Source organism: Labrus mixtus, unplaced genomic scaffold (assembly GCF_963584025.1).
Source record: "Labrus mixtus unplaced genomic scaffold, fLabMix1.1 SCAFFOLD_46, whole genome shotgun sequence".
NCBI lineage: Eukaryota > Metazoa > Chordata > Actinopteri > Labriformes > Labridae > Labrus > Labrus mixtus.
In genome coordinates, this window is record NW_026870293.1 from 210,001 (window position 1) to 215,000 (window position 5,000).

The 5,000-nt window shown below is 42.9% G+C and overlaps 6 non-coding genes and 11 pseudogenes across 6 annotated transcripts; all 17 read right to left on the reverse strand.

Annotated features, from left to right (window-relative positions):
* Positions 1-101: 101 nt before the first annotated feature.
* On the reverse strand, positions 102-210 carry LOC132967661 (5S ribosomal RNA; annotated as a pseudogene).
* Positions 211-333: 123 nt separating this feature from the next.
* Positions 334-452, reverse strand: LOC132967425 (5S ribosomal RNA). The gene has a single exon (XR_009670774.1). It is a non-coding gene; the product is annotated as a 5S ribosomal RNA (ribosomal RNA).
* Positions 453-846: 394 nt separating this feature from the next.
* Positions 847-965, reverse strand: LOC132967699 (5S ribosomal RNA). The gene has a single exon (XR_009670836.1). It is a non-coding gene; the product is annotated as a 5S ribosomal RNA (ribosomal RNA).
* A 122-nt stretch (positions 966-1,087) lies between these two features.
* On the reverse strand, positions 1,088-1,196 carry LOC132967273 (5S ribosomal RNA; annotated as a pseudogene).
* A 351-nt stretch (positions 1,197-1,547) lies between these two features.
* LOC132967301 (5S ribosomal RNA) lies at positions 1,548-1,656 on the reverse strand (annotated as a pseudogene).
* Positions 1,657-1,778: 122 nt separating this feature from the next.
* On the reverse strand, positions 1,779-1,887 carry LOC132967758 (5S ribosomal RNA; annotated as a pseudogene).
* A 104-nt stretch (positions 1,888-1,991) lies between these two features.
* On the reverse strand, positions 1,992-2,120 carry LOC132967494 (5S ribosomal RNA; annotated as a pseudogene).
* A 123-nt stretch (positions 2,121-2,243) lies between these two features.
* Positions 2,244-2,352, reverse strand: LOC132967570 (5S ribosomal RNA; annotated as a pseudogene).
* Positions 2,353-2,706: 354 nt separating this feature from the next.
* Positions 2,707-2,825, reverse strand: LOC132967310 (5S ribosomal RNA). The gene has a single exon (XR_009670668.1). It is a non-coding gene; the product is annotated as a 5S ribosomal RNA (ribosomal RNA).
* Positions 2,826-2,944: 119 nt separating this feature from the next.
* On the reverse strand, positions 2,945-3,063 carry LOC132967332 (5S ribosomal RNA). The gene has a single exon (XR_009670689.1). It is a non-coding gene; the product is annotated as a 5S ribosomal RNA (ribosomal RNA).
* A 119-nt stretch (positions 3,064-3,182) lies between these two features.
* On the reverse strand, positions 3,183-3,291 carry LOC132967746 (5S ribosomal RNA; annotated as a pseudogene).
* A 122-nt stretch (positions 3,292-3,413) lies between these two features.
* Positions 3,414-3,522, reverse strand: LOC132967283 (5S ribosomal RNA; annotated as a pseudogene).
* Positions 3,523-3,644: 122 nt separating this feature from the next.
* On the reverse strand, positions 3,645-3,753 carry LOC132967693 (5S ribosomal RNA; annotated as a pseudogene).
* A 393-nt stretch (positions 3,754-4,146) lies between these two features.
* On the reverse strand, positions 4,147-4,265 carry LOC132967311 (5S ribosomal RNA). Its single transcript, XR_009670669.1, has one exon. It is a non-coding gene; the product is annotated as a 5S ribosomal RNA (ribosomal RNA).
* A 119-nt stretch (positions 4,266-4,384) lies between these two features.
* Positions 4,385-4,503, reverse strand: LOC132967333 (5S ribosomal RNA). The gene has a single exon (XR_009670690.1). It is a non-coding gene; the product is annotated as a 5S ribosomal RNA (ribosomal RNA).
* Positions 4,504-4,622: 119 nt separating this feature from the next.
* Positions 4,623-4,731, reverse strand: LOC132967257 (5S ribosomal RNA; annotated as a pseudogene).
* A 122-nt stretch (positions 4,732-4,853) lies between these two features.
* Positions 4,854-4,962, reverse strand: LOC132967284 (5S ribosomal RNA; annotated as a pseudogene).
* Positions 4,963-5,000: the final 38 nt, after the last annotated feature.

Sequence of the window (5,000 nt, forward strand, 5' to 3'; positions counted from 1 at the left end):
GGGCCTTTTAAAGATGTCATGCCCTTGATTCTGGCTGAATTTTTGGACATGTGAATATGTCTCTATATGATAAAAAAAACATATGATCAAAAAAATGAAAAAGCTTACAGCACCTGGTATTCCCAGGCGGTCTCCCATCCAAGTACTAACCAGGCCCTACCCTACTTAGCTTCCGAGATTGGACGAGTTCAGGGTGGTATGGCCGTAAGTCATTATTGTGTGTGGAAAGGGGCATTTTAAAGATGTCATGCCCTTGATTCTGGTTGAATTTTTGGTCATGTGAATATGTCTCTATATTATAAAAAAAAAACATATGATCAAAAAAAATGAAAAAGCTTACAGCACCTGGTATTCCCAGGCGGTCTCCCATCCAAGTACTAACCAGGCACGACCCTGCTTAGCTTCCGAGATGGGACGAGATCGGGCGTGTTAAGGGTGGTATGGCCGTAAGCTGTTATTGTGTGCAGAAAGGGGCCTTTTAAAGATGTCATGCCCTCTGCCATAATTTGGGGGAACAAATGCTCCCCAATATTATTGATTCTGGCTGAATTTTTGGACATGTGATTATGTCTCTATATGATAAAAAAAAAACATATGATCAAAAAAATGAAAAAGATTACAGCGCCTGGTACTCCCAGGCGGTCTCCCATCCAAGTACTAACAAGGCCCGACGCTGCTTAGCTTCCTTGATTGGACGAGCTCAGGGTGGTATGGCCGTAAGCCAATATTGTGTACAGAAAGGGGCTTTTTAAAGATGTCATGCCCTTGATTCTGGCTGAATTTTTGGACATGTGAATATGTCTCTATATGATAAAAAAAAAAACATATAATCAAAAAAAATGAAAATGCTTACAGCACCTGGTATTCCCGGGCGGTCTCCCATCCAAGTACTAACCAGGCCCGACCCTGCTTAGCTTCCGAGATCGGACGAGATCGGGCGTGTTCAGGGTGGTATGGCCATAAGCCATTGTTGTGTGCAGAAAGGGGTCTTTTAAAGATATCATGCCCTTGATTCTGGCTGAATTTTTGGACATGTGAATATGTCTCTCTATGATAAAAAAAAAACATATGATCAAAAAAATGAAAAAGCTTACAGCACCTGGTATTCCCAGGCGATCTCCCATCCAAGTACTAACCAGGCCCGACCCTGCTTAGCTTCCGAGATCGCATAAGCTCATGGTTGTATGGCCGTAAGCCATTATTGTGTGCAGAAAGAGGCCTTTTAAAGATGTCATGGCCTTGATTCTGGCTGAATTTTCGGACATGTGAATATGTCTCTATATGTTAAAAAAAAACCATATGATCAAAAAAATGAAAAAGCTTGCAGCAAGTGGTATTCCCATGCGGTCTCCAATCGAAGTCCTAACCAGGCCCGACCCTGCTTAGCTTCCGAGATCGGACAAGTTCAGGGTTGTATGGCCGAAAGCCATTATTGTGTGCAGAAAGGGGCCTTTTAAAGATGTCATGCCCTTGATTCTGGCTGAATTTTTGGACATTTGAATATGTCTCTCTATGATAAAAAAAAAACATGATCAAAAAAATGAAAAAGCTTACAGCACCTGGTATTCCCAGGCAGTCTCCAATCCAAGTACTAACTAGGTCGGACCCTACTTAGCTTCCGAGATCGGACGAGTTCAGGGTGGTATGGCCGTAAGCCATTATTGTGTGCAAAAAGGGGCCTTTTAAAGATGTCATGCCCTTGATTCTGGCTGAATTTTTGGACATGTGAATATGTCTCCATATGATAAAAAAAAAACATATGATCAAAAAAATGAAAAAGCTTACAGCACCTGGTATTCCCAGGAGGTCTCCCATCCAAGTACTAACCAGGCCCGACCCTGCTTAGCTTCCGAGATCGCATAAGCTCATGGTTGTATGGCCGTAAGCCATTATTGTGTGCAGAAAGGGGCCTTTTAAAGATGTCATGCCCTTGATTCTGGCTGAATTTTTGGACATGTGAATATGTCTCTATATGATAAAAAAAATGAAAAACTTTACAGCACCTGGTATTCCTAGGCGGTCTCCCATCCAAGTACTAACCAGGCCCGACCCTGCTTAGCTTCCGAGATCAGACGAGATCGGACGAGATCGGGCATGTTCAGGGTGGTATGGCTGTAAGCCATTATTGTGTACAGACAGGGGCCTTTTAAAGATGTCATGCCCTTGATTCTGGCTGAATTTTTGGACATGTGAATATGTCTCTCTATGATAAAAAAAAAACCATATGATCAAAAAAATGAAAAAGCTTACAGCATCTGGTATTCCCAGGCAGTCTCCCATCCAAGTACTAACCAGACCCGACCCTGCTTAGCTTCCGAGATCGGACGAGTTCAGGGTGGTATGGCCGTAAGCCATTATTGTGTGCAAAAAGGGGCCTTTTAAAGATGTCATGCCCTTGATTCTGGCTGAATTTTTGGACATGTGAATATGTCTCTATATGATAAAAAAAAACATATGATCAAAAAAAATGAAAAACCTTACAGCACCTGGTATTCCCTGGCAGTCTCCCATCCAAGTACTAACCAGTCCCGACGCTGCTTAGCTTCCAAGATCGGAGAATTTCAGGGTTGTATGGCCGTAAGCCTTTATTGTGTGCAGAAAGGGGCCTTTTAAAGATGTCATGCCCTTGATTCTGGCTGAATTTTTGGACATGTGAATATGTCTCTATATGATAAAAAAAAACCATATGATCAAAAAAAATGAAAATGCTTACAGCACCTGGTATTCCCGGGCGGTCTCCCATCCAAGTACTAACCAGGCCTGACCCTGCTTAGCTTCCGAGATCGGACGAGATCGGGCGTGTTCAGGGTGGTATGGCCGTAAGCCATTGTTGTGTGCAGAAAGGGGTCTTTTAAAGATATCTTGCCCTTGATTCTGGCTGAATTTTTGGACATGTGAATATGTCTCTATGATAAAAAAAAACATTTGATCAAAAAAATGAAAAAGCTTACAGCACCTGGTATTCCCAGGCGGTCTCCCATCCAAGTACTAACCAGGCACGACACTGCTTAGCTTCCGAGATCGGACGAGATCGGGCGTGTTCAGGGTGGTATGGCCGTAAGCCATTATTGTGTGCAGAAAGGGGCCTTTTAAAGATGTCATGCCCTTGATTCTGGCTGAATTTTTGGACATGTGAATATGTCTCGATGATAAAAAAAAACATATGATCAAAAAAATGAAAAAGCTTACAGCACCTGGTATTCCCAGGCGGTCTCCCATCCAAGTACTAACCAGGCCCGACCCTGCTTAGCTTCCGAGATCGCATTAGCTCAGGGTTGTATGGCCGTAAGCCATAATTGTGTGCAGAAAGAGGCCTTTTAAAGATGTCATGGCCTTGATTCTGGCTGAATTTTTGGACATGTGAATATGTCTCTATATGATAAAAAAAAAACATATTTTCAAAAAAATGAAAAAGCTTACAGCACCTGGTATTCCCAGGCAGTCTCCAATCCAAGTACTAACCAGGTCGGACCCTACTTAGCTTCCGAGATCGGACAAGTTCAGGGTGGTATGGCCGTAAGCCATTATTGTGTGCAAAAAGGGGCCTTTTAAAGATGTCATGCCCTTGATTCTGGCTGAATTTTTGGACATGTGAATATGTCTCTATATGATAAAAAAAAAACATATGATCAAAAAAATGAAAAAGCTTACAGCACCTGGTATTCCCAGGCGGTCTCCCATCCAAGTACTAACCAGGCCTGACCCTGCTTAGCTTCCGAGATCCGACGAGTTCAGAGTGGTATGGCCGTAAGCCATTATTGTGTGCAGAAAGGGGCCTTTTAAAGATGTCATGCCCTCTGCCATAATTTGGGGGAACAAATGCTCCCCAATATTATTGATTCTGGCTGAATTTTTGGACATGTGATTATGTCTGTATATGATAAAAAAAAAACATATGATCAAAAAAATGAAAAAGATTACAGCGCCTGGTACTCCCAGGCGGTCTCCCATCCAAGTACTAACCAGGCCCGATGCTGCTTAGCTTCCTTGATTGGACGAGCTCAGGGTGGTATGGCCGTAAGCCATTATTGTGTACAGAAAGGGGCCTTTTAAAGATGTCATGCCCTTGATTCTGGCTGAATTTTTGGACATGTGAATATGTCTCTATATGATAAAAAAAAAACATATGATCAAAAAAAATGAAAATGCTTACAGCACCTGGTATTCCCGGGCGGTCTCCCATCCAAGTACTAACCAGGCCTGACCCTGCTTAGCTTCCGAGATCGGACGAGATCGGGCGTGTTCAGGGTGGTATGGCCGTAAGCCATTGTTGTGTGCAGAAAGGGGTCTTTTAAAGATATCTTGCCCTTGATTCTGGCTGAATTTTTGGACATGTGAATATGTCTCTATGATAAAAAAAAACATTTGATCAAAAAAATGAAAAAGCTTACAGCACCTGGTATTCCCAGGCGGTCTCCCATCCAAGTACTAACCAGGCACGACACTGCTTAGCTTCCGAGATCGGACGAGATCGGGCGTGTTCAGGGTGGTATGGCCGTAAGCCATTATTGTGTGCAGAAAGGGGCCTTTTAAAGATGTCATGCCCTTGATTCTGGCTGAATTTTTGGACATGTGAATATGTCTCGATGATAAAAAAAAACATATGATCAAAAAAATGAAAAAGCTTACAGCACCTGGTATTCCGAGGCGGTCTCCCATCCAAGTACTAACCAGGCCCGACCCTGCTTAGCTTCCGAGATCGCATTAGCTCAGGGTTGTATGGCCGTAAGCCATAATTGTGTGCAGAAAGAGGCCTTTTAAAGATGTCATGGCCTTGATTCTGGCTGAATTTTTGGACATGTGAATATGTCTCTATATGATAAAAAAAAAACATATTTTCAAAAAAATGAAAAAGCTTACAGCACCTGGTATTCCCAGGCAGTCTCCAATCCAAGTACTAACCAGGTCGGACCCTACTTAGCTTCCGAGATCGGACAAGTTCAGGGTGGTATGGCCGTAAGCCATTATTGTGTGCAAAAAGGGGCCTTTTAAAGATGTCA